The sequence below is a fragment of the Herpailurus yagouaroundi genome, unplaced genomic scaffold (genome assembly GCF_014898765.1).
Source record: "Herpailurus yagouaroundi ecotype Mexico unplaced genomic scaffold, PumYag 216, whole genome shotgun sequence".
Lineage (NCBI taxonomy): Eukaryota > Metazoa > Chordata > Mammalia > Carnivora > Felidae > Herpailurus > Herpailurus yagouaroundi.
Window position 1 is genome coordinate 14888326 of NW_024412447.1, and position 25790 is coordinate 14914115.

The window sequence follows — 25790 nt, forward strand, 5'->3', positions numbered from 1 at the left end:
CGCTCCTCCCTGTCCTTGTCCTCTGCTCCCGTCTGGGGACGCGTGCCCCGCACCCCGGCACGGCGCGCTCCTCTACCCCTCCCGCTCCCGCTGGCCGTGCAGAGCCCCGGCGCGCGGGCTCAGCCCATGTGCGCGGCTGTCTCGCTGCGCCCCGGAGCCCAGTGGCCGAGGCCCCGCCGGAGTTGCGCGCCCTAGAAACTCCATGCAGCTCTGGCCTCCTCCCCGGCTCCTCCCCGGCGGGCCCCCCGGGGCCTGGAGGCCGCCCGCAGCGCCGTCCCCGCTCTGCCTCCGGCCGCGACAGGAGCCGCGGTCCAGGGCTCGCGTCGGCCACCCGCGCCCCGGCTGCTCCGAGGGACGGGGAGCCCCCACCCCCACCCCTTCGCCTCTCCAATGGCTCCCTCGGTTTCCAGGCAGCGCAACCTGAGGAACGCCTCGGCGCGCGCGCACTCACACTCGCGCACACACACACACACACACACGCGCACTGCACACACAGGCACACACGCGGGGGGCGAGCTGGAGCTTGGCAGACGGTCCTCCTTCTTTTCCTCCCCAAAGAAGCTGCCCACGTTAACTCCGGCAAACTGCTGTTTCTCCGTATTGGACAACTCGCCCGAGCGCCCCCCACCTTAACTGCTTCATCCCCGGTGCCCACACCCTTGGGCCACAGTCCACACCTGCATCCCCGCCCGGGGGAAGGATGGGAGGCCGAGTCCAGGGGCGGGAGGGGGATTGAGCGTCCCCACCCCTGCCACCATCCAGGGAGGCCCGACTGCCGCCATCGCTCCCCCGGGACCCGGGAACCCTTGGTTTGGCCCCCATTTCCCTTTCCAAGGTCACACACAGAATGGACCCGATGAGGGGGAAAGGGCGTTTGGACACAGGTGTGAGTTAGAACTCTCAGAGACTCTGTGTAACCGCCCGGTGCTGACCTCCGCCAAGTCCATCCTCAGACCCTTTTTCTGTCTGCCCCGTGCCTCGAGGACAACATTATAGCTCAGTCCCCAGTCAACTTTCCAGTCTCCACCAGTCTACCTCTCCTGTGCCCGGAAGCTGACAGAACACGCGTTGCCACCAAGGTCTGTGTCGGCAGGTGAAAGAAAGAATCAAAACACCGAGACGGGTCTCAGACTGTCCAGTAGACAGAGTCAGGCGCCTGCCAGTCCCTTTCTGCTCCTCCCAGGAGTGTGCCAAAGGGGTAAGGAACAACCCACCTGGCTGGAGCAAGCTAGTCTTTCCTTACTGCACCCTCCTTTCCACCGTCCCAAGTTTCTTGCCCCCCTCTAGGTGGCAGAAAGACCGCTCACCAGCTCAGATGCCTCCGATTCCCAGGACCAAAGAAAAGGTGTATCTGAAAATTCTCACACCAATCAGCAACCGAGCAGGCGACACTGCCATAAAGCCTCTGGTCCAAACAGCTCAGCAATCACCTCTCTGCTGGCTGGGGCAGCTGCCAAGGGAATGTGGGAAATGGCCCTGCCAGCCAGACACGCAAGTTAATCAGGGTCCCCTCCTCGCCAGGCCTGCAGCCTGGGTATGGTTCCCCTGAGCCTTCATAATATTCATTGCGGGCACCAGTCCTCTGGCATTTAGCATTTGCTAGCCTGCGTTATTACTGTCTTTTCTTGAGCCAGTCTTGCTTCCCAGATTATGTTCTTGAGCCACTGGCTGTGTCCTTTGTCCTTAGTTCAGATGCGCGTAGAAGTCGTTTTCAGGGGTTTTCATGAAGAGCTGTTGGCAGATGAACCAACAGAGTCGGTGATGTTTTCCTGTGATCCCTTCGTTTGGATGAAAACTGCATCATTTTCTAACAATCTGTTGCTTTCTGTAAGCGATTGTTGTGTCCCTTTCTGCATGGCAACCGGGTCACCAAAGCCCCTTGGCAAGACTATATACTGTTGAAGGAGAAGGAGGAGGTGGAGGGGGGGCCGGGGGGAAGGGGGAAGAGGTAGGAAACTGCAGGCCCAAAATGGTGTCACTGAGACCGAGTTGCCAAATCCCCAATGTAAGCGCAGTTTTAACCTCTCCTGGAAATGTAATCTTAACAGGTTGGCCAGGAATTTGTCAATCCACACCAATGACTCCAGCCCCCAAAGGAAGATGAGGTCATCTGCATGATAAGACCCCAGGTTTTCCCCCTAGAAAGCAGGTCTGACCTGGAATAATCCTTTCCTTTTGCTAATAACTCTCTTGCCCCTACCTTCCATCTATAAGACCCTTCCGTTTTGTGCAACCCCTCAGAATGCCTCTCTGCTTGCTGGATGGGACGCCGCCCGATTCACGAATCATTCAACGAAGCAAATTAGAGCTTCGAACTTACTTGATTGAATTTTAACAACACACACATGACGGAGTTCCTGGTAGACTGCAGGGGCCACCATTTAACCAGAATAGGATACATCGGCAGAAGTTCTCTGCCCTTGCTTCCTGCCTGTGGGGATTTGGGCCAGCTTGTTCTCTCTAAAGCTCGCTGCCCTCGTCTGTAAAATGGGAATGATTACAGCGTCTACTCTATAAGGCTGTTGTAAAGGTTAAATGTGATCGTGTGAAATAGTTCTCGTCTAGAGGAGCTACACAAATCAATTATAGGCAGAAAGTAAGCTTTCAACAAACGCTGGCTGTTGTCATGATTAGTGAGTAGTTAGTACATACCAAAGACATTACCTTGGGTTTCGTCCCCAGATACTAATCTCTGCAGACCTCAAAAACTAGAGAAGCCAGGTGGCAGACTTGGGCAAGCATGCCAAAGGCAGTTTCCTGGTTCTTACCGACAATGACTATTTTGAGATTTCCAGGGTGAGTGTGTAGGTGCAACAGGCCCTGATACCCTTGCCCCAACTTTCATTCGATATATATCTATTAAGGGTCAAGCATGTGTCTTTTCCTTCCTGTTAAAATGCCAAAGAAGGGGCGCCTGGGTGGCGCAGTGGGTTAAGCGTCCGACTTCAGCCAGGTCACGATCTCGCGGTCCGGGAGTTCGAGCCCCGCGTCAGGCTCTGGGCTGATGGCTCGGAGCCTGGAGCCTGTTTCCGATTCTGTGTCTCCCTCTCTCTCTGCCCCTCCCCCGTTCATGCTCTGTCTCTCTCTGTCCCAAAAATAAATAAACGTTGAAAAAAAAAATTAAAAAAATAAAATAAAATAAAAATAAAATCAAATGCCAAAGAAACTCTTGGGCTGATTAGCAGGATGGAAGCTAAAAGCAACCTAGAAAAAAGTGGGTGGGAAGAAGGACTGCCCTTTATCTTGCATTTGTAGCTGGATTTACATAAGTATTCCCTCCAACCCAGAACAATACAGCCCTCCAGGCGAAAGGTAGGGACAGGCAATAACTTCATTCTGCCACCCGGCTTTGGGACTCAGAGTTACAAACCGGACACCTGGATAGATAGCAGCCTTACCACATGGTCATCATTTTCTGACATGGCCAAAGTCATTCCTGCCTCTACCCATCCCTTCCCCTATCTTTCCTTCTTTGCTTTTACTTTTTTTCAGATTTTTTTAATTTTTATTTATTTTTGAGAGAGACAGACAGAGCACGAGCACAGGAGGAACAGAGAGAAAAGGAGACACAGAATCCGAAGCAGGCTCCAGGCTCTGAGCTGTCGGCACAAGAGCCCAACGCGGGGCTCGAACTCACGAACCGTGAGATCATGACCTGAGCCGAAGTCAGCCGCTTAACCGACTGAGCCACCCAGGCACCCCTTTGCTGTAAATGAACACATTTACTTTCAGTGCCCAAGACACCCAAGGATAGAGGGTAAGGAAGGATCAGTGGAACAAACTTTGGTACCTGGAAGCCTACTACCGCTATAGCAAAAACTAGAAACACTGGCCTTGGGATTGAACCTTAGGCAACAGCCGTGCCTTGAAAGACTGTTTTAAGTCAAAGCTGCCTCAAGGATAATAATGTGACACATGGGAAGGTACCTAACGAACTCAAGTATCTGACAAGGGAGGTTTCCAAGTAGAACACAGAAAGGGCCCAAAGAGTTTTTCTGGATGCCTATGATAAAAGACAAGCACAGATGCATTAAAGAAGACACTATTCTTTAGTAGAATTTAGAGGAAATGGAAAGAACCAGAACATGCTGGTTCCTTCTAGCATCTCCGAGCAACAGTTTACAAATCTAGAGCAGTAAAATGTGGTCTCCGGATAAATATTAAGTTAAGGGTGGGGCTATTAGATCCTTTAAGACCTCACCCACTTTTAAGGGCATTTGGGGAAGAGCTTCTAAGAATCTGAGCATGCGGGGAAGAGCTTCTAAGAATCTGAGCATGCGGGGAAGAGCTTCTAAGAATCTGAGCATGCGGGGAAGAGCTTCTAAGAATCTGAGAGACACGGCCCCTTAGCACCCTCACCAGGAGCTGAAGAGAGAGAAGGACCTATTCTTAAAGAAATATGCAAGTCTGGCTTTTGTCTCCTGGATGAATTATAGTTTGAAGCAAAGGAAGTCTTCAGTGGTGTAAAGAAAGTATACTAGCTTGGGACAAAAGGCGACAGAGACAGCACAAAAGGAAAGGAGACCGTTGGATCCACCATCCTCTAAAGGCAGCAAACAGGCTGCAAACATGTAAACAGGCTGCCGTTTCTTATGGAAGACAGATGATGACTCAAGAGTGGAACCGAGAGTCCAAAAGCCCGAAGTGTAAAGGCAAGAGTCAAGGATCACTCCCAAGGGGTAGGACCAGGCCCCAGTTAAGGAACTAATGACTTATTTCCAGCCGGATTTCCGTGCTGCTCTGGATCAGTGACTGCTACGGAAAATAGCTTCCACATCCTCCCTTAGTGAATGCGATGCCTGTTACAGTGTTTACACTTCTTTCTCACCTGTGTACGTTGAGCATTTAAGCAAGAGCAGGGAGGGGTTCACAGATCTGCAGATGGAGAAGAACTTCACCCACGGAGCCTCATCTACGCCTGAACCTGCTCTAGATGAACAGATCCAGGACCTCAAGCCTGAGCCTGAGCCTGAGGCCAGAGGAGATGAAACTTTTCGAAGCTTTTCGATGTTTCCGGGTGTTTTTCATGTAGGAAGAATGTAAATAAATTTTTAGTATGGTGGATTAAATATGGCCACAAACGCTTTGATATTCCTCTTTTCAAGAGCTGGGATCTACATCTCCCTACATCTCCCTTGAATCTGAACAGAATCTATTGCTTTTTTTTTTTTTTTTAATTTTTTTTTCAACGTTTATTTATTTTTGGGACAGAGAGAGACAGAGCATGAACGGGGGAGGGGCAGAGAGAGAGGGAGACACAGAATCGGAAACAGGCTCCAGGCTCCGAGCCATCAGCCCAGAGCCTGACGCGGGGCTCGAACTCCCGGACCGCGAGATCGTGACCTGGCTGAAGTCGGACGCTTGACCGACTGCGCCACCCAGGCGCCCCTGGAATCTATTGCTTTTTAAATAGAATACGGAAGTTATTCTGTGCCCGTTTCCAGGCCTAGGACTAAAGACACTGCAAGCTTTCATTTCCTGGCCCTTGGAACACTCTCTTGGAGCCCAGAGTCACTCTGTAAGAAGTCCGGTTACATTTTGTGAGGCAGCCCGAGCTACCTGTGTAGAGAGGGTGTGTGAAGGGAGGGGGGAAGAAAAAAGAGAGAGAGAGGAAAGAAGGAATGAAGGAAGGGAGGGAGGGAGGGAGAAAGGAAGGAAGTAAAAGGAGGGAAGGAAGGAAAGAAAGGAGAAAGCGAAAGAAAAGAAAGAAAGTGAAAGGAAAGGAAGGAAGGAAGGAAGGAAGACCTGGACAGTCTCCAACTATTCTAGCCCCTGCCGCAAGAGTCCTCCTAGCTGAGGCCCAAGATACTGTAGGGCAGAGACAAGCCATCTTCACTGTTCCCTGTCTCAATTCCTGACCCACAGACTAGAAGAGGGAGTAATAAAATGGTGTTGTAAGCCACTTCATTTGGGGATGATTTGTTACATGGCAGCAGATAACCAGAATGATTTGCTGCCTCGAAAAGAGTCCAGACTGTGTTGTAAAGTGGGAAAAGCAAATTGTAAAATAACATACATGATACCATTTTTGAGAAAGAAAGCTTTGTATGTGGCATCCATATATACGCAATGTATCTGCACAGACTATGATTGTAATGCCAGCTGTCACCTGACTAAAGAATCAATATTGGAGAGACTTCCACTTTTTAGATATGAATTATATACACGCTCTACAACAAATAGTTTTAATATCGGCTGATTTTTTTAATGAGGAAAACATGTCCTGCATTTATTTTATTTCGAAGAGGTAAATATGTAGTATATACCTACAAAATGAATAACACACTCTACCCTTAAAAAAATAACCAAGGTTTAGTCTATTACAGGCTTATTAATGGAAAGAGATTATATTGACACTTATGCTGATAGTTCTTTTAATATCTAGGATAAAGACAAATTCAAATTATCAACAAAGAAAAAAGAAGTTATCAGCAAAGGGAAAAAAATCAAGATTGGCTTCAGGAGTAACACTAGATCACAGAATAAAAATGAACCCACAAACTTAGAAGGTAAAATATTATCACCCAGAGTTAATTCATCCAGTGAGGTTGTTATCATGTATGAACGTAGAAGAAAAATATTTTCCTAATGAAACAGGTGAGGGAAGAAATGGCTTTTTACTTTTTCTTTACAAAAATACTCAAAAACTTGTAAGGCTAAAAGGAAAGGAGTACCTCAAGGGATTTTGAGGTTTTGGGGCGTATCAGAGGCACAGAGAGAAAACGATCAGGTTTCAGCACTTCTGAGACAGCTAGGACAGGAGGGGCAAAAATGCATGGGAAAGAAACCCTCAGAAAAGTGAAAGCATCGGTCTGCTCTGCTTTCCCCCTAAAGAAAGGTGCCTCCTTTGAAGCTGTGTGGGGTGAGAGGTAAAGAAGAGAACCCCCAGTGACTAAGAGGGTACACCGTGAAGAAGACTCTGCAGGAGTCTCAGGGGCCTGCAGAACAAAACTTGGAGGTCACAGCCTACCAAGGAGGAAGGGGACTGATGAGCCCCCAGCGTTTCAGGTGAAGCTCTTGAAAGACTATCCACAAAGACAAGGGGCAGAGCAAAAGCCTTTGGAGAGTCAAGTCCATCTTCAGACTATCTCAATTATTGGTCAGCAAAAGGTGATCTGCGTGTGTTCTGTCTGCCAGATGAGAATTTCAATCTCTCTGAGGGGACAGGACAACACATAGAGACGGTATAATATATCATATATCATAGCTGGCATTTAACCCAAAATTGCCAAGCATAGCAGGTGACAGGCAAATTAAGGAAAACTGGTGAAAAAAACAGACAAGAAAACCAGAGGAGATCCAGATATTGGAGATGTAGAAATAATAAACAACCAAATTGGGGTAAATTTTCAAGAAAATAAATGGTACGACAAAGAATTCACCAGGGAAGAACTAGAATGTATTTTAAAAACAGAATTAAATAATAATAATGATAATCATTAAATAACAAATCTAATAGCTCACTAGATGTGCTTAAAGCAGATTCAACAAAACGAAAGAGATTGCTGAACTGTTCATTAGTTTGGTGGAAAATATACTACCAAAGAGAAGAAAGAATCAAAAATAGAAAAAAAGAGCTTAAGAGACATAGAATATGGTGAATAGACAAACATATAATTGAGGTTTGGAGAGAAAGAATGGGGTAGATGCAGTATTGGCTGAGAATTTTGCAAAACTGAGAAAGATATTGAGCCACAGATCCAGGAAATCTTCGAAACTCTAAGCAGGATATGTTCAAAGAAAGCCACACAGAGATAGTCATCATGAGACTTTCAAAAACCAAAGACAAAATCTTGACAGAAGCCAGTCTCCCTCAGTCTGACTACTTCACTTAGCATAATACCCTTCGGGTCCATCCATGTTGTCACAAATGACAGAGCCCCATCCTTATGACTGCATAACATTCCTCTGTGTGTGTGTGTGTGTGTGTGTGTGTGTGTGTGTGACATCTTCCTTATACATTCATCTAACGATGGACCCTTAGGTTGCTTCCATATCTCAGCTACTGTAAATAGGTCCACAATAAACATAGGGATGCAAATATCTTTTTGAAGTAATGTTTCATTTTCTTTGGATAAATATCCAGCAGTGGAGTTATTGGATCCTATGGCATTTCTATTTTTAATTTTTTTGAAGCATGTCCATATGTTTTCCACAGTAGCTTCACCTAAGAAATAAGTTGGACTGGGAAAGACAAACACCATATGACTTCACTCATATGTGGAATCTAAAAATAATGATAAATAAACAAAAAGCAGAATCAGACCTGTAAGTACAGAGAACAAACTGATGGTTGCTAGAGAGGGGAGGGAAACGGGGATGGGAAAGACGGATGAAGAGGAGTGGGATATACAGCTTCTGGTTATGGAATGAATAAGTCATGGGAATATAAGACATAACATAATATAACATATAATATATAATATATAACATAGTCAATGATACTGTAATAGTGTTATACGGTGACAGATGGTAGCTACACTTATGGGCATAGCATTGTGTATAGACTCGTTGAAGCACTATATTATACACCTGAAATTAATGTACTATTGTGTGTCAGCTGCACTCTAAGTCATAGGATAAAAAGTACAGCAAAGGGAATATAGACAATAATATTGTAATAATACTGCATGGTGAGATTGTAACTACATTTATGGTGAGCATCGTGTAATATATAAAATTGTGGAACCACTATGTTATACACCTGAAACTAATATGACATTGTATGTCAACTATACTTCAATTATAACATTCTTTAAAAAAAAAAGAAAGAAAAGCTAGTTCCTTTTTCCTTTACACACACGTGCACAACTTTCAAAAGAACAGCCAATGACATCTCAACAGAAATGATAAAAAGTGTAACTTACAACCGTTGATATAATCTTTGGCATGTTAAAGAATAGAACTGTACACCTAAAATTCTGAATGCGGTGAAAATACTCATTAAAGAGAAACCTGAGGAAGTTTTGCTTCTGAGCTAGTACCAGTCTTGCCCCCGACTGTTCATTAGAACGCTAGACAAAATATATGAATTCACTGTTTTCAATAATTGGACGACGGCCAGTACAGGCCTCTGATCCATTTGAGAAGAGAAACAAATGAGATGAGCCCTACAATCGTCCAGCTTTCTGCCTGGAGGCATTTTTCTGTACCATTGTAAAGGAAAAAGAAACCAAAATGGAGCACAGTGGTCTCGTTGACTTGAGTAGATAGAGATCAGAGTTCATGGAGGCTTAGGCAGCTGGAATTTGTCAAGCAGAGAACTGAAGAGAGAGAGCTATGCACATAAGAGAGCTGAGAAAATCTTTCTAGGGATTATTTTGAGTTCCTGGTTAATAACTAAGGTCTGCACGTATAGGAAAAATTCCATGTGGTCAGGCAAAGGTGGAGAGCCACAAGTTGAACAATTTCTAGAGGTAATACAGAACTGGGAGGCATTCAAGTTCTGATGGACCCGAGTGGGGGAAACACCCGGGATTACAGTAGAGACTCTAGGTAGATTGCCCCTTAGTAGTTGGAATAAACTAGTATTAGGGTAGAGGCTATTTTATTGCCCTCACAAAGCTTTAAAAACCATCAAAAGGGTCAAGCTAATTTTCCAGTAACTTAACCGCCTAACAAACAAATTTCAAAACTCCCAAGAACAACTGCAAAATTCAGAGATTCTACAATGTAACATTCACAGTGTCCATAGAAACAGAAGCAAAAATACTGGGAATGATGGAATTAGCAGACAAGGGCTTTCCTATAGCTATCATAAATGTGCTCAAGGATTTAAAGAAAAATATAAACACAATGAAGAAAAGAATAGAAACTATTTTTAAGAAGCTAATGAAATTCTAGAGCTGAAAAATATAATATTTAATAATAAAAGGTTACTGAGAGACTTAATATAAGATTAGATACCATAGAAAAAAAGAAAATGAACTTGAAAACACAGTAGTAGAAACCAAAGCACAAGAAGAAAAATGACTGACTTGTAGGACAATATAAAGCAATCTAACACCTGTTCGATTTTAATACATGAGGTGTGTGTGTATGGAGAGTAAATAAGGCAAAATGATTTGAATAAATAATGGCTGAAATTTTCCAAATTTGATAAAAGCTATACATACACAGATCCAAGTGGCTTATGCACACCTCAAGCAGGATAAAATGGAAAACCACACCATGGTACATTATAGCCAACTTGCTGAAATCCACGATCAGAGAAAATCTTAAAGCATCCAGAGGAAAAAGATACATTGTGTCAAGAGAACAGAGAGAAGAATCAACTAACTCCTTTTCAGAAATAATGCAAGCCAGAGGACAATGGAACAGCACCCTGACTATAAAAGACAACAAAAATATTCTTCTAATGTGAAAGTGAAATTGAAACTTTTTAAAATATTCTTTTCTTTTAATTCTTTTATTTATTTTTGAGAGGGGGGGAGGGGCAGAGAGAGAGGGGCACAGAGGATCCCAAGCGGACTCTATGCTGACAGCAGAGAGCCCGACCTGGGCCTGGAACTCACAAAGCGTGAGATCATGACCTGAGCCGAAGTCAGACACTTAACCGGCAGAGCCACGCAGGTGCCCCGAAATTAAGTTTTTTAGATAAACAAAAAGCAAGAGAATTTATACTTTCCAGGCTAAAGTAAAATGATAACAGATCGAAACTTAGGAATGAATAAAGCTAGAAATGGATAAATATGTGAGTAAATGCAAGCAATTTTTTTTCTCATTTTTAAGTTTCTTTAAAAGATAGCTGCTTGTTCAAAGACAAATTAATACGAATGTATTATGGAACTTATATGTATAAAGTAAAACGTATACGACAAAAAAAGCACAAGAATACGGGAGGGAGGAAATAAAAGTGTATTGTTATAAAGTACTTAAATTATTCATCAAATAATGTAATATGATTTGGTATTATACTGCTGTATGTTAAAGGTGCATACTGTAAATCCTAGAACAAAAAGAGATGGGGCAAATAATCTCAAATGTAAGAGATAAAAGGGCATATTTGAAAAAAATTAATAGCAAAGAAGGCATGAAAAGAGGAAAAAGTGAACAAGGAACAAAACAGAAAAGAAACAGCAAGATGTCAGATTTAAACCTAAACCTATTGTGAATTACATGTAAAGAGTCTAATGCTACAATTAAAAGGCAGAGACCATCAGGCTAGATAAAATACAATAAGACCCAATCATACACTATTTACAAAAAAATGCTTTTTAAATATACAAATACATACACAAATGGGTTAAAAGTTTAAGGATGGAAAAATATCAGGAAAATATTAATCATGAGAAAACTGGAACACCTATATTAATGTCAGACAAGAAGTATGGCCCAAAATAAATAGGGTTAATTCATAATCATAAAGGATCAATTCGTTAAGAAAAGACAACAATCCAAGTGTAACTATAACAAAGTTTTAAAACACACGATGTACACCATATAAAGAAAACAACAAGTGGGAAATTTTAACACACCTCCCTCAGTAATGAATCAAACATGTAAAGATATAGAAGATTTGTCAAACACTAGCAAATAACTCAACCGAATTAAATTTATAGAGCACTGCATTGACCGCTAAGGATACAGTCTTCTCAAGCACACATAGACTGTTCATAAAAGACAGACTGTATGTTGAGCCACAGAACAATTCTCAATAAATTTAAAAGTATTGAGATCATACAGAAAACACTCTCTGACTGCAATGGAAATAAATTGGAAATCAATAACAATAACACACTTGGAAAAGTCTCCAAGTTTATGAGTAAAATACAGTATTGCATAATGCAGGAGTCAAAGAATAAATCACAAAGGAGGTTTAAAAATATTGCGAACCGAATGTAATGAAAACACAATGTGTTAAAATTTGTGGGATACAGCGAGAACAGTGCTTAGAGGGAAAATTTTAGCTTAAAGGGCTTATTTTAGAAAAAGATGAAAGGTTTCAAACTAATTTTCTAAGGTTCCACCTTAAGCTGGAAAAAGAACATCGAAATAAATCCAAATAAAATAGGACAAAGGAAATAACAAAGAACAGAAATCAGTGAAATGAAAAATGGACAAACAATAGAGAAAAATCAGTGAAAATGCCAATAAAATTGATAAATTTCTAAGCCAATTTAAAAGTATGGAGAAAGCATAAATTAGCAGATTAGACAAGATGAAAAGGGCTGTACTAAAGATCCGAAAGACACTGAAAATAACAAAAGAATATTATAAACAACTTTATTCCTAAAACGTTGACAACTAAAATAGAAGAATTCTTTGGAAAACACAAATTAATAAAACAGAGCCAAGAAGAGATAGAAAATCCAAACAATCCTGTATCTTTTAAAGAAATTTAATTCATAATTAACAACCTAATTCCAAAAACAAAACCAAATTCATTTATGCCCAGAAGACTACTCTGATGAACCCTAACAAATATTTAATGAAGAACAAATATCAATCTTATAAAAACCTCTCATAAAATAAACCTCTCATAAAAATAAAATGTATCTCAAGTCATTTTATGAGGTCAGTGTTCCCCTATTGACAAAATCAGATAAAGATCTTACAAGAAAATAAAATGATTGTAAATGTCAAGGACTTAACAGTGTATTACCAAACTAAACCCAGGAATGTAGAAAAAGAATAATACATCTTGACAAAATGGAGTTTTTCTCAGGCATACAAAGTTGGTTTAAATTTTTAAAAATTAATTAGTATAATTTATCATATTCAGAGAAGAAAAAAATCATGATCATCCTAATGCATGCATAGAAAGTACTTGACAAAATCCAATACCCATTCATGTTGAAAACTTTCATAAAAGTAAGAATAGAGGGAAACTTCCTCAACTTGATACAGGGCATCTCTAAAAAAAACTGTATCCTCCCAATGGTCAAAGATTGAATGCTGTCCCTGTAAAACCAGGAACAAGGCATCTTTGAACATTTGTTGGAGGCCTAGCCAGTGAAATAAGTTAATTAAAAGAAATAAAATGCACACGGATCGATAAGGGCAAAACATTTTATTCAAAGTCAACATGATCACATATGTAAAAAATCTTAAGGAATCTGTAAGAAAAGCTGTTAGAACTAATAAGTGACTTTAGAAAGTCAAAATCAAAAAATCACAAAGAAGCAACTGGAAAATGAAATTTGAAAAATAGTACCATTCACAATAGCGTCAAGAACATGAAAATGTCAGGTATAAGTTTAACAAAATAAATGGAAGATCTATATACTGAAAACGACAAAACACTGCTGAGAGGAATTCAAGATTAAAAATAAATGGAACTCTATAACATGTACTTGAATTGGAGTTCTGATGTATTTAAGATGTTAATGCTCCTGAAATTGATCTATGAGTTTAACATAATCCAAATGAAAGTGCTAGACATAATTTTCTGCAGAATTTGACAAGCTGGTTCTAAAATTTGTATAAAAATGCAAAGGGCAGATGATAGCCAAAAAAACAATTTCTAAAAAGAAGAAAGTGGGAAAGGACTACCTGATTTCAAGATTTAGTATCAAGTTAATCAAGAGAGTGTGGTTTTGGCAAAAGAACAGACCTACAGATCCAAGGAACATAATAGATCAGGAGTAGATCTATACATATGTGATCACTTGATTTTTGACCAAAGTGCCAAGTTAATTCAATAGCAGAAAGGACAGTCTGATCATGCTGGACAATTGGTTTTTCATGTGCAAATGAATGATCTTTGATACTTACTTTATTCCATAAACAAAAATTCACTCAAAATAGATCAGAGACCTAAACGTAAAAGCTAGGGGCACCTAGGTGGCTCCGTCAGCTGTGTCTGACTCTTGATTTGGGTTCAGGTCATTATCTCACCATTTACAGGATCAAACTCCAAGTCAGGCTAGAGCTAACGGTGCAGCGTCCACTTGGGATTCTCTCTCTCCCTCTTTCTCTGCTCCCAGCCCCACTTTCACGTGTGCACTCTCTATCTCTCAAAATAAGTAAACTTTATTGAAAAAAATAAATGTGGAGTGCCCGGGTGGCTCGATTGGTTAAGCATCCAACTTCAGCTCGGGTCCTGATCTCATAGTTTGGGAGTTCAAGCCCCACATGGAGCTTTGCACTGACAATGCAGAGACTGCTTGGGATTCTCTCTCTCTTACTCTCTCTCTGGCCCTCCCTCACTCACTCTCTCTCTCCAAATAAATACATAAACGTAAAAAAATAAATCAATGTAAAAGCTAAAGCCACAAAACTTTTATAAGAAAACATAGGAAAAAAAATCTTTGCAACCTTGAGTAAGTAGAAATTTCTTAAATAAGGCACAAAGAGCACAAATAATAAAAGAAAAATATTAATAATTTACCTCATCAAAATTAAAATCTTTTACTCTTCAGAAGACACCTTTGAAAAAACTGAAAAGACAAGTCGCAGAGAAAATTATATACATATATACCTATACATAGGTATATATAGGTATATATGTATATGGCATATATGTATATAATTACGTATATATAATACACACATGTATATATATATATATATATACTACTTATAAAATACACACATATATATACTACTTATATATAAAACATATATAATGCCATACATATCTGGAAAAGAACTTATATCAAGAATATGTCAAGAAATCTTGCAACTCAATAAAATGAAAATATACAACTTAATTTTTTTAATGGGCAAATGATTAGAATAACAAGATATACAAATGGCCAATAGCACATGAAAAAGTACTCAACATCAGAAGTTATCAGGGAACAGGGTGTGTGGGTGGCTCAGTGGGTTGAGCATCTGACTTCGGCCCAGGTCACGATCCCACACTTTGTGGGTTTGAGCCCCGCGTCAGGCTCTGTGCTGACAGCTCGGAGCCTGGAGCCTGCTCCGGATTCTGTGTCTCCCTCTTTCTCTGCCCCTCCCGTGCTCACACTCTGTCTCTCTGTCTCCCAAAAATAAATAACCATTTTAAAAAATTTAAAAAAAGAAGTTATCAGGAAATTCAAATTAAAACAACAATGAAATGCTACCCATACAACCAGTAGAATGGCTAAAATTTAAACACCTGACAATACTAAGTGTTGACAACAATGTACAGTAACTAGAACTCTCCTATAATGCTCTTGGGCATGTAAACAGTTCAACAATTTTGAAAAACTGTTTAGCAGTTTTTTTATAAAGTGAAACACACAACTACCCTATGATTTAGCAATATCAGTTCTAGGTATTTTTCTTAGAGAAATAAAGTCCACAATATGACTTTCACACGAATGTTCATAGCATCTTTCTTCACAACAGTTAAAAACCAGAAACAATCCAAATGTTTCTCAATAGGTGACTGGATGAACAAATTCTGAAGTATACTCAGCAATTACAGGAATCAACTAGATCCCCACAACAGCATTAGTTGAATCTCAGAAACATCATTCTGGATGAAAGAAGCCATACACAAAAGAGTATGTACAATATTACTTCATTCTTATGAAAGTCTAGCGGGTAAAATAAATCTATGGTGACAGAAATAAATTAACGGATGCCTAGGAAACAGATTGACTGCAAAGGGGCCAAAAGGAATGTTTTGGATTGATGAAAATGCTTATTATCTCTTGACTATGATGATGGTTACAAATTTGTGTACATTGGTCAAGACTTGTCCAACTATACACTTAAGGTGAGTGTGTTTTATTGTATTAAATTGTTCTCAATGAGATTGCTTTTAAAAGAAAAAACAAATAAAAAAGTAAAGCCCAACAAATGCGATTGAAAAAAAACTTTTTTAAGATGAAATTTGTACCTTTTAAGACACACAGGTAGAGAATTTGTCATCAACCCCCATCCTAAAAGAAGTATTAGAGTGAGCTGTTCACACAGATGGAAATATGATTCCTGATGGAAGAATGGAGACAGAAAGATAAAGAACACTGGAAATGGTCAATATGTGGGAAATCTAAATAACAATTATTATGTTTGAATCTAATAATAATAATCTTAATAATGATCCGTCGGTTGTTAAATTCATGAAGAAATAAAATACGTGACAATTGCACAAAAGGTGGAAGTTGGGTAAATGGAGTCAAAGAGTGTTCTTGGCTCTTTGCATTGTAACAGTGATAAATGTACTAATTTAGGATATGTACCAGGGGGTCCATGTTGTAAGCTCTAGGTCAATCACTAACAAAATAATGACAGCATATAATTCGTAAGCGGGAAATGGAAGAATAAGAACACAATGCATTCCATCAAAAGGAAGGAAGGAGTTAAAGGAGAACGTAGAACAGATGAGATGACTAGAAAGCAAATAGTAAGATTATAGATTGAAATCCAAAATAATCAGTCGTCACCATCCATATCACCAGGCAAAATGTATTCTAACATCAAGACAAAGATTGTTAAACACTAATATGGAAATGTCCAAGGAGATTCTGTTTACAATAAATACACAATAACTATGAGGACATAGGAGTTTTTAACATGAAAGGATGGCATATGCAAAAAGTCACTGAAAAAAACAACTGGTATGGGTATACTAATACCAAACAAAATGAATTTTAAGGTAAAGAGGTTTTACTAAAGATGAAGAATGACATTTCATAATGACAAAAGTGTCAATTTCCCAGGAAGATAAAACATTTCCAAAACTGGGTAAACCTAATAACATATGCTCAAAATACAGAAAGCAAAACTGATAGAATTGCCCAATCTGACTGATACAGTAAATAATCAAAGATCTAAAAATAGGACATAAATCAAAAGAAGAGAATCAAAAATATATTATCTGATGGCAAACAGACACATGAAGAGATGCTCAACATCGCTAATCATCAGGGAAATACAGGAATGAGATTTAAGAATTTTATTTTTTAAGATTTTTTAAAGTTGGGGAGCCTGGGTGGCTCAGTCGGTTAAGCATCCGACTTTGGCTCAGGTCATGATCTCACCGTTCGTGGGTTCGAGCTCCGCGACGGGCTCTGTACTGACAGCTCAGAGCCTGAAGCCTGCTTCAGATTCTTTCTCTCTCTCTCTCTCTCTCTCTCTGCCCTTCCCCCACTCACGATCTGTCTCTTTCTCTCTCCCTCTCAAAAATAAAGATTTATTTAAAAATAATAAAAAATAATAAAGTAATCTCTACTGCCAGTGTGGACCTTGGACTCACAGCCCTGAGATCAAGAGTTGCACGCTTCATCCACTGAGCCAGCCAGGTGCCCCAAGATTTGCATCTTTTGAAATGCACCAAGGAGACTCATGCCAAACCAACTGAATCCAAATTTACAAAAGTGAGGCCCACAGGACTGTCATTAAAAAATATTTCCATAATGATGGGGGTGCCTCGGTGACTCAGTCAGTTGAGCATCCAGCTCTTGATTTGGGCTCAGGTCATGATCTCATGGTTCCTGAGTTCAAGTCCCAAATGGGGCTCTGCACTGACAGAATGGAGCCTGCTGGGATTCTTTCTCTCCCTCTCTCTGCCCCTCCCCTGTTCTCTCCCTCTCTCTCAAAATAAAAATAAACATTAAAAAAATATTTCCATAATGAGATAACATTTTTAGCTCAACCAGTAGGTAAAAATTAAACATAATCGTGACACCCAGTATCGGCAGAAGTGTAGAGAAATAAACATGTTCATAGGAATACCGAGGGGAGAGGCAGTGGTCGGAAAACTCCTTTTCTTGGATTTCATGTTCCCACGTGGAGTCATATCAATTTGAGTGTAATTAACCCTCTGCTTCCTCACCCACTTCTCTGGTTGGTAAATTTGGAGGAATGAAAAGGACTGGCAGCTCCGCCTGCCCTCCTGTCTCGCACTGCTTGGCCTTGAGCTCGCGTGTGTCCATCACCTCCTGTAACTGGCCAGGTGGTGAATGATCTAATTCTGGGCGCAGTATCATGACGTTGACATTCTGATCCTCGTCTGCGTGACCTCAGTCTTTTAAAACATTTGAACCAAAGAAAAGCGCACTGTATTGATTTCTCTCAATCTGTCATCAGTCGCAGAGTCAATAAATGTAAAAATGATAGTTAACTGCTACCCACTCGACAAACCTGCCACCTTCGGGGCACGCGCCTTGTAGCCTCTCTTCCTTCTTCCCCCCCCTGAAAGGCCCAGTGTCTCTTCCTGCCCCTGGCCGGTCCCTCTGCTGAGCTTAGGACTGCTTTCCTCCCTATGTCCCAGCAACCCTGCCCTAGGCCTGATGACTTCTATTTGTAGCTTTTAGTTCGATAATTGGCATAACCCTCTCTTTTGAAAGCCAGATCGCTTTGGAATCATTTTTGGCTTCCTCGACCCCATTCCCAGTCCATCTCTAATTCCCCGCACACGGTTCAAAATTCGAAAGTGAAAAAGCACAGTATGCAGTAAAACATCTCTCCCACCTTTTCTGGCTCTTCTGCTTTTCCTGTATCCAGCAAGCACTCTTAGTACCTGTGTGTCTTTCCCAGAGATACAGTACAGATGTTTGCTATTTCTCCATATAAATGGTGCCACACGGTATGTATTGTCTTCCAAGAGGCATGCCACCTGATAAGCGGAGAAGGAATAATGGAAATTGAGACGTCGCCATGATGAAACCAATTAAGGAAGGACTGATAGAAGCAAGAAATCAATCTACCCGTTTATGCAAGGCTTGGGTTTAACACAAACAGACAACTCTAGAGGACATTACGGCAATTATGGCCATACTCAAGGAAATCTTGGAGGGGGGGACGTCTGTATGTACTTTAGTATATCAATGTTAAGTTTCCTAGGTTAGTGATCGTTGTACTGTGGTCATGTAGAAGAATGTAATTGTCCTTAGGAAATATGTGCTAAATATTTAGGCGCGAAGTCTGTCATAATGTCTTCAATTTATTCTCCCCTAATTTTCAAATGGGTCAGGGGCAGGGTGGGTGGGGGAAGAGGGTATATGGGTGGGTTTTGTGTTTTGCAATTTTTTCTAGGTTTGAAATTTTTTAAATAAAAAATTGAGAAAGAGTAAAAACATCGCATGTTTCTATAAGCATAGAAAAAAATGGGTTTAATAAAAAGCCAAACTGGCATCTCTGAGAGATGAGAATGAGACGGCATTAGATAGAGGAGTAAATACTGTCACATTCCTCAGCCAATTTAGTTCTGGTTTGTTGGCATTTGCTATTAAGAATGCATTATTTTTATCTTTTGTATTTTTTTAAAAAGCTCACTTTTTGTAACTTTAAAAAGTCTCCATAGGTTATTCATGTATAAATCAGAATTACATCTTTCCAAATATCCGCACTGCCCCCCCCCCCCCCCCCCCCCCAGAATCCCTCGATTTCCTGGATTGAACAACCAAGGCTCAGCAGGAAGCTTCCAGAGCCCTGATAACTAGGGCTGGATGCTAAGTCTTTTGGATATCACTCCCCATAAAATCCACTAATACGTAGAATGGATGTTGAATTAAAATGATTTCACCCACATCCAGAGGTTAAATTGGACACGTAGATGTTTTTTAAAAGTTTACCATGATGTCAGGCACTGGAACGAATGACATCACACTTACACGAAGGGTAGTTTACCAAAAGCTGACCAGGTTACCGCATATCAGACTCAGGAAGAATGGAGAGACAAGGAGGATGAGGAGAAAGACATGGAGAAGCTGAGAGAAAGTAACGTTTCCTTATCTTCCAGAGGAAAGATTCAAATGGAAACTGTTCAAGTGCCTTAACTGAAAAATATTTTTTTAAATTTTTTTTCAATGTTTATTTATTTTTGGGACAGAGAGAGACACAGCATGAAAGGGGGAGGGGCAGAGAGAGAGGGAGACACAGAATCGGAAACAGGCTCCAGGCTCCGAGCCGTCAGCCCAGAGCCTGACGCGGGGCTCGAACTCCCGGACCGCGAGATCGTGACCTGGCTGAAGTCGGACGCTTAACCGACTGTGCCACCCAGGCACCCCTGAAAAATATTTTTAAGAAGGTAAAGTAAATTAGTGGAACTAAATACCCACAGAATATACATTCTAAATCACCAAAGAGAAAAAAGATTTTTAAGTTGCATGACGCATTATTTTTCTAAAGATAAATGCATGTAAAACTCACCTTTTAAAAGAAGTGCCAGGCTATGTTTATGTTTAATAGACACAAAAAGTTGAAAGTAAAAGAATTCGTAGCAGGCATTCATTGGTGGGAATGTACATGAGTTAAATGTTTTTAAAGGGCTCTTTGTAATACACGGTAAAAATTAAAGCATGTGTGCCTCTTCACCCAGAGGTTTCTTTTATAAGAACTTATCTTACATGTGTATTTGAACAAGCACACAAAGATTTTCATGGAAACATTGTGGTAATTTCCAAAAGAAGGAAAAAGGACCTAGGAGTGACGCTAATTCCCACCAAAGGGTTTTTTGGTTGGGTGTGTGTTTGTTTTAGAAAGTAAGCAATGGTGTATTGACTGCAACAATTTAAAATAATGAGGTCAAGGTTGGTTTAGATGTAATGATATGGAGATAGGCCCGAAATAACTGAAAATAGCAAATTGTAAAACAGCATATGTTAAATGTAGTTCCATTTGCATAAAAGCAATTTTATTTACGTGCTGATATGTGCACAGAAACTCTAGAAGAACATTCACTCAATATCAGCAGTGACTATTTCTGGGTTGGGGGATTATGAGTAACTTTTGTTTTCTATATAAACATTTTTTGCACTGTTAAATTTTTAGGTATGTGTTCTATAATAAGGAATTTGTCTGGTCTTTGCCCCTGGTTTTCAGCACAGATCTTCTAAAACTCTTGGGATCTCCCAAGTGATAGACACGTCGGCTATTCATGAGCCCCTGGAACACACCCAAGGCTATGCTAATGAGGAGACTGATGGTAGGCCCTGAGAGAGCTTCAGGATGGGGCTGGTCACCAGAAAGACCAACTTTGTGATTAGAGGGTTGAAACTTTGACCTCCAAGCAGAGAAGAAAGCTGGAGATTGGGTTCAGTCATGTCACCAGTGGTTTAATCAACTGTACCTATGGCAAGAAAGGCCAGTAAAAACTCTGGGCAGTGAGGCCTGCTGGACCTCCTGGTTGGTAGAGGACGTGCCCTAGGATGTCCCTAGGACGGCGATGTGCCCTAGGATGGCGATGTGCCCTGATTTCTCAGGGAGGTGGCACAGAAGCTCTGCCATCAGGACCCTCCCAGACTTCACCCTGCCTGGCTCGTCATCTGGCTGTTCCTGATTTGTACCATTTAGAATCACAAGTAGAGCACTTTCCTGACTTCTCTGAATCATTCTAGTTAATTACTGAATCTAAGAGAATATTGGGTACCAAATTTATAGTTGGTTGGTCAGAAGTGTGTGTGACCTGAAAACCCCATAAGCTTGAGGCTGGTGTCCAAAGCAGGGGCACTCTTACGGAAGATTAGGCCTTTAACTCGCCGAGTTGGCACTACCTGCACGTGGTCAGTGCCAGAGCTGAACTGCAGAACCAGGTAGGATTGGAACAGGATAATTGGCACTCATATGACAAGGGTTATTTCTTTTGAAATTGTAGCAAAACAGTTTTAAGTAAAAATATGGGAAATGGAGGCCAATTCAAATAATAGAATGAAGCCCAGGGGGAGGCAGTTCAACTTCCATGGTAAGCATGGGAAGATCCTGAACTCGCCTCCCCCCGTGGACACAACAAACACAACATACAGCTACATATGCAAAATATTCCTCTGAAAAGGACATGAAAGCTAGCTGAACAGCTTCTCTGAAACAGAGGCTAAAAGGACCACATTGAGATGGGTGGGAGAAGAGATCTGGCCTCCCCACAGTCCCCACCTTTGGTGTGGCAGCCCACAGTCAGGAGGGATCTCACAAATGTGGAGCGTCTCCCTGAGGAGTGAGGAGTTTGTGTCCCACATCAGGCACCCGATCCCTGAGACCTTCATGGAAGAGACGAGTCCCCAAAATGTCTGGCTTTGAAAATCGAGTGGGGCTTATGTCCAGAAGAACCACAGGGCTGTAGGAAAGGGAGATTCCACTCTGAAAGGGTTTGCATGCAGATCCACTTACCCTGGGACCCAGCACAAAAGCAGCACCTTGACAAGCACCTAGGCCATATGAGAAGGAGATTTGTTTGCTAATCTGACAGCGTCTGCTAAAGGGGCAAGATCCTGTTAGAACTCTCTCTAGGGACTGGGGCAATGGCAGGCACCATCTTTCTGTTTTTCCTGATGGTGGGGGTGCATCCTGCCTCCACACTGCTCCCACAGCCCTACCAAAGCCAGGGGGGCAGTGCCCTGCCCCTGCACCACTCCCTTGGCCCTGCCAAAGCTGTGTACACAGCCCAGACAGGGGATGTGTACTGAGTGCATAGCACCAGTGGATTGTGTTCGGGGCCCCATGAGTCTGAAACAATTGGAGAAAAAGCTCTTGGTAGGCTACCACCCCCAGAACACTGCCTAGACAGCAGACTGAAACCCACCACAAGTCTTTCTGTGAAAAAGGCCTATTTACTTTTCCTGGAGCTTCAGCTTGAGGGGCAGGCTTCAGGCCTTCCATGTATCTAAAGGCTACAGGAACGCTCTCAGGAAACATGGGCTAGGGATTCCATCTTCGTACTCTCCCTTTGGTCTCACTACAGCTTGTCAGGTCCCAGAAAGGAACTCTTACACTTATCTGGAGCCTTGATCTTTGCAATAGTCACCAAAAGGACACCAAAAGGATCAGGTGGTCTGGAGGACAACAAGGTTTACAATTGTGACCCCACAGGACTGCATGCATACCTTATGCATACCTTAAAAGCTGCTGTCTGAGGGTCTAACTTTCAACTAGTCTGAAACTAGGTGCTGAGACCCTTCCCTCTGGATCACTCACAGGTCTTGGCATATCCTCAACAACCGGGTCCTATCAAGGATGAGTGAGGCCGTTTAGAACATCACAAAGGTCTGAGAGACAACCAAGAGCTAGGGCAAGGTTAAACGATAAGGTTCATCTCCTACAAACAAGCAACACATACGTACATACACAGAGTAAAACAAAATGAGGAAACAGGAATATATTTCAGATGAAAGAATGACATAAACCCCTATATGAAAAACTTAGTGAAATAGATAAAGAGATCAAAGTCATGGTCGTAAAGGTGCTCATCAAACTTGGAAGAAGAGTGGATTAACAGAGTGAACACTTCAACAAAGAAAGAAAATATAAGAAAGTACCAAACAGAAGTCACAGAGCTGAAGAATGCAATAATTGAACTGAAAAATATGTTAGAGGGGTTCAATAACATATTAGATGAAACAGAAGAAAGAATCAGTGATCTGGAAGACAGGTTAATGAAACTCACCCAAAAGGAGTAACAACAAAGTAATTTTTTTATTTTTTATTTTTTACCATTAACACTTTGTTTATTAAACTTTTGCAAAACAATGTCTATGGCACATGCCTTGAAATGCAACTGCTTATCAGTAAAGTGTATGGCTGGCTGTTCAGCTTTTCAAGAAAGTGCCCAATTATTTTCCAAAGGTTATAATTATTTACATTACAGTGAGGAGTTTATATGTCCATCAACTGATGAATGGCTAATGAGAAAGAATGAAATCATGCCATTTGCAGCAATGTGGGTGAACCGGAAGGTATTGCGCTAAGTGAAATAAGTCAGTCAGAGAAAGACAGATACCATATGTTTTCACTCCTATGTGGAACTTGAGAAACTTAACAAAAGACCGTGAGGGAAGAGAAGGGGGAAAAAATAGTTACAAACAGAGAAGGAAGGATGTAAACCATAAGAGAATCTTAAATACAGAGAATAAACTGAGGATTAATGGGAGGGGATGGAGAGAGGGAAGGGGGTGATGGGCATTGAGGAGGGCACTTGTTGGGATGAGCACTGGGTGCTGTATGTAAGCGAGTAACCACAGGAATCTACACCCAAGATCAAGAGCACACTGTACACACTGTACGTTAGCCAATTTGACAATAAACAAAATAATTTATTTAAAGAGGAGATAGCTTAAAGAAACTATAGGACAGCATCAAGCAGAATAACATTTGCATTAAAGGGGTCCTAGAAGTAGAAGAGAGAAAGGGGCGGAAAACTTAGTTGAAGAGATAATGGCTGAAAACTTCCCTAACCCGGGGAAGGAAACAGATATCCAGATCCAGGAATCCCAGAGAAGTGTCAGATAAGACGAACCCAAAGAGACCATATCAAGACACATTATAATTAAAACGTAAAAAGTAAAGAGAAAGAGAGAATCTTAAGAGCAGCAGAAGAAAAGATAACTTGTTACAGACAATGGAACCCTCATAAGGCCACTACCAGATTTCTCAGCAGAAACTTTACAGGCAAGAAGTGAGTGGCATGATATATTCAAAATGCTGAAAGGAAAAAAATTCCAACCAAGAATACTCTGCCTGGCAAGGTTATTATTCATAACTGAAGGAGATATAAAGAAATTTCCAGACAAGCAAAAGCTAAAGGAGTTCATCACCATTAAATTAGCCTTCCAAAGCATGTTCAGTCTTTCAGCTGAAAAGAGAGGCACTAATTAGGAACAAGTAAACACATAAAACTAAAAATCTTACTGGTAAAGGTAAATATATAGTAAAGATAGTGAATTAGTCATTTACAAAGCTAGTATAAAGATTAAAAGACAAAAGTAGTGAAAATAACTACAGCTACAATAATTAGTTAAGGGATACATAAAATAAAATGTTGTAAAATGTGACATCAAAAACATAAGACATGGGGCGTCTAGGTGGCTCAGTTGGTTAAGTGTCCAACTTCAGCTCAGGTCATGATCTTGTGGTTCACAAGTTCAGTCCCTGCATTGGGCTCTGTGCTGACAGCTCAGAGCCTGGATTCTGCTTCAGACTCTGTGTCTCCCCTCTCTCTGCCCCTCCCCTACTCATGCTCTGTTTCTCTCTATATATCTCAAAAATAAATAAATATTAAAAATTTTTTAAAACATAAAACATTGGGGCGCCTGGGTGGCGCAGTCGGTTAAGCGTCCGACCTCAGCTCAGGTCACGATCTCTCAGTCCGTGAGTTCGAGCCCCGCATCGGGCTCTGGGCTGATGGTTCAGAGCCTGGAGCCTGTTTCCAGTTCTGTGTCTCCCTCTCTCTCTGCCCCTCGCCCGTTCATGCTCTGTCTCTCTCTGTCCCAAAAATAAATAAACGTTGAAAAAAAAATTTTTTTTAAATATAAAAAATAAAAAAATAAAAAACATAAAACATTGTGGGAAGGGAGTAAAATGTGGAGTTTTAGAATGTATTCCAACTTGCTTTCAACTTAAAATAGACCTACCTACACATTGTTATATATGAGAAAGCTAAAACCTGTAGTAGATATACTAAAAATAATAAGAAAGGAATCTAAACACAATGCTATAGAAAATCATCAAACCACAAGTGAGGAAAGAAAAACAGATAAGAACAGAGAAGAACTACAAAACAACCAGAAAGCAATGACCAAATGGAAGTAAATACATATCTATCAATAATTACTTTAAATGTAAATGGACTAAATTCTCTAGTCAAAAAACATCAAGTAGATGTATGGATAAAAGAAACAAGACCCATCTATATGTTACCTATAAGAGATTCACTTCAGATGTAAGGACACACGCAACTAACAGTGAAGGGATGGAAAAAGATGTTTCATGGAAATGGAAACCAAAAGAAAACTGAGGTAGCTATACTTATATGAAAACCAAATGGACTTTTTTTTTAATTTAATGTTTATTTTTGAGAGAGAGAGAGAGAGAGAGAGAGAGAGCACAAGTGGGAGAGAGGCAGAGAGAGAGGGAGACACAAAATCTGAAGCAGGCACTAGGCTCTGAGCTGTCAGCACAGAGCCTGACCCAGGGCTCAAACT

The 25790-nt window shown here is 41.0% G+C and overlaps 1 protein-coding gene and 1 long non-coding RNA gene across 7 annotated transcripts in view; one reads left to right on the forward strand and one right to left on the reverse strand.

The window, feature by feature from the left end:
* CALN1 (calneuron 1) overlaps nucleotides 1–25790 on the reverse strand; it is a 532439-nt gene that overhangs the window by 432301 nt on the left and 74348 nt on the right. The gene's annotated exons all lie outside the window — the stretch shown is intronic.
* On the forward strand, nucleotides 5429–16327 carry LOC121017775 (uncharacterized). Its single transcript, XR_005784897.1, has 3 exons — nucleotides 5429–5518; nucleotides 6386–6509; nucleotides 15316–16327. It is a non-coding gene; the product is annotated as an uncharacterized LOC121017775 (long non-coding RNA).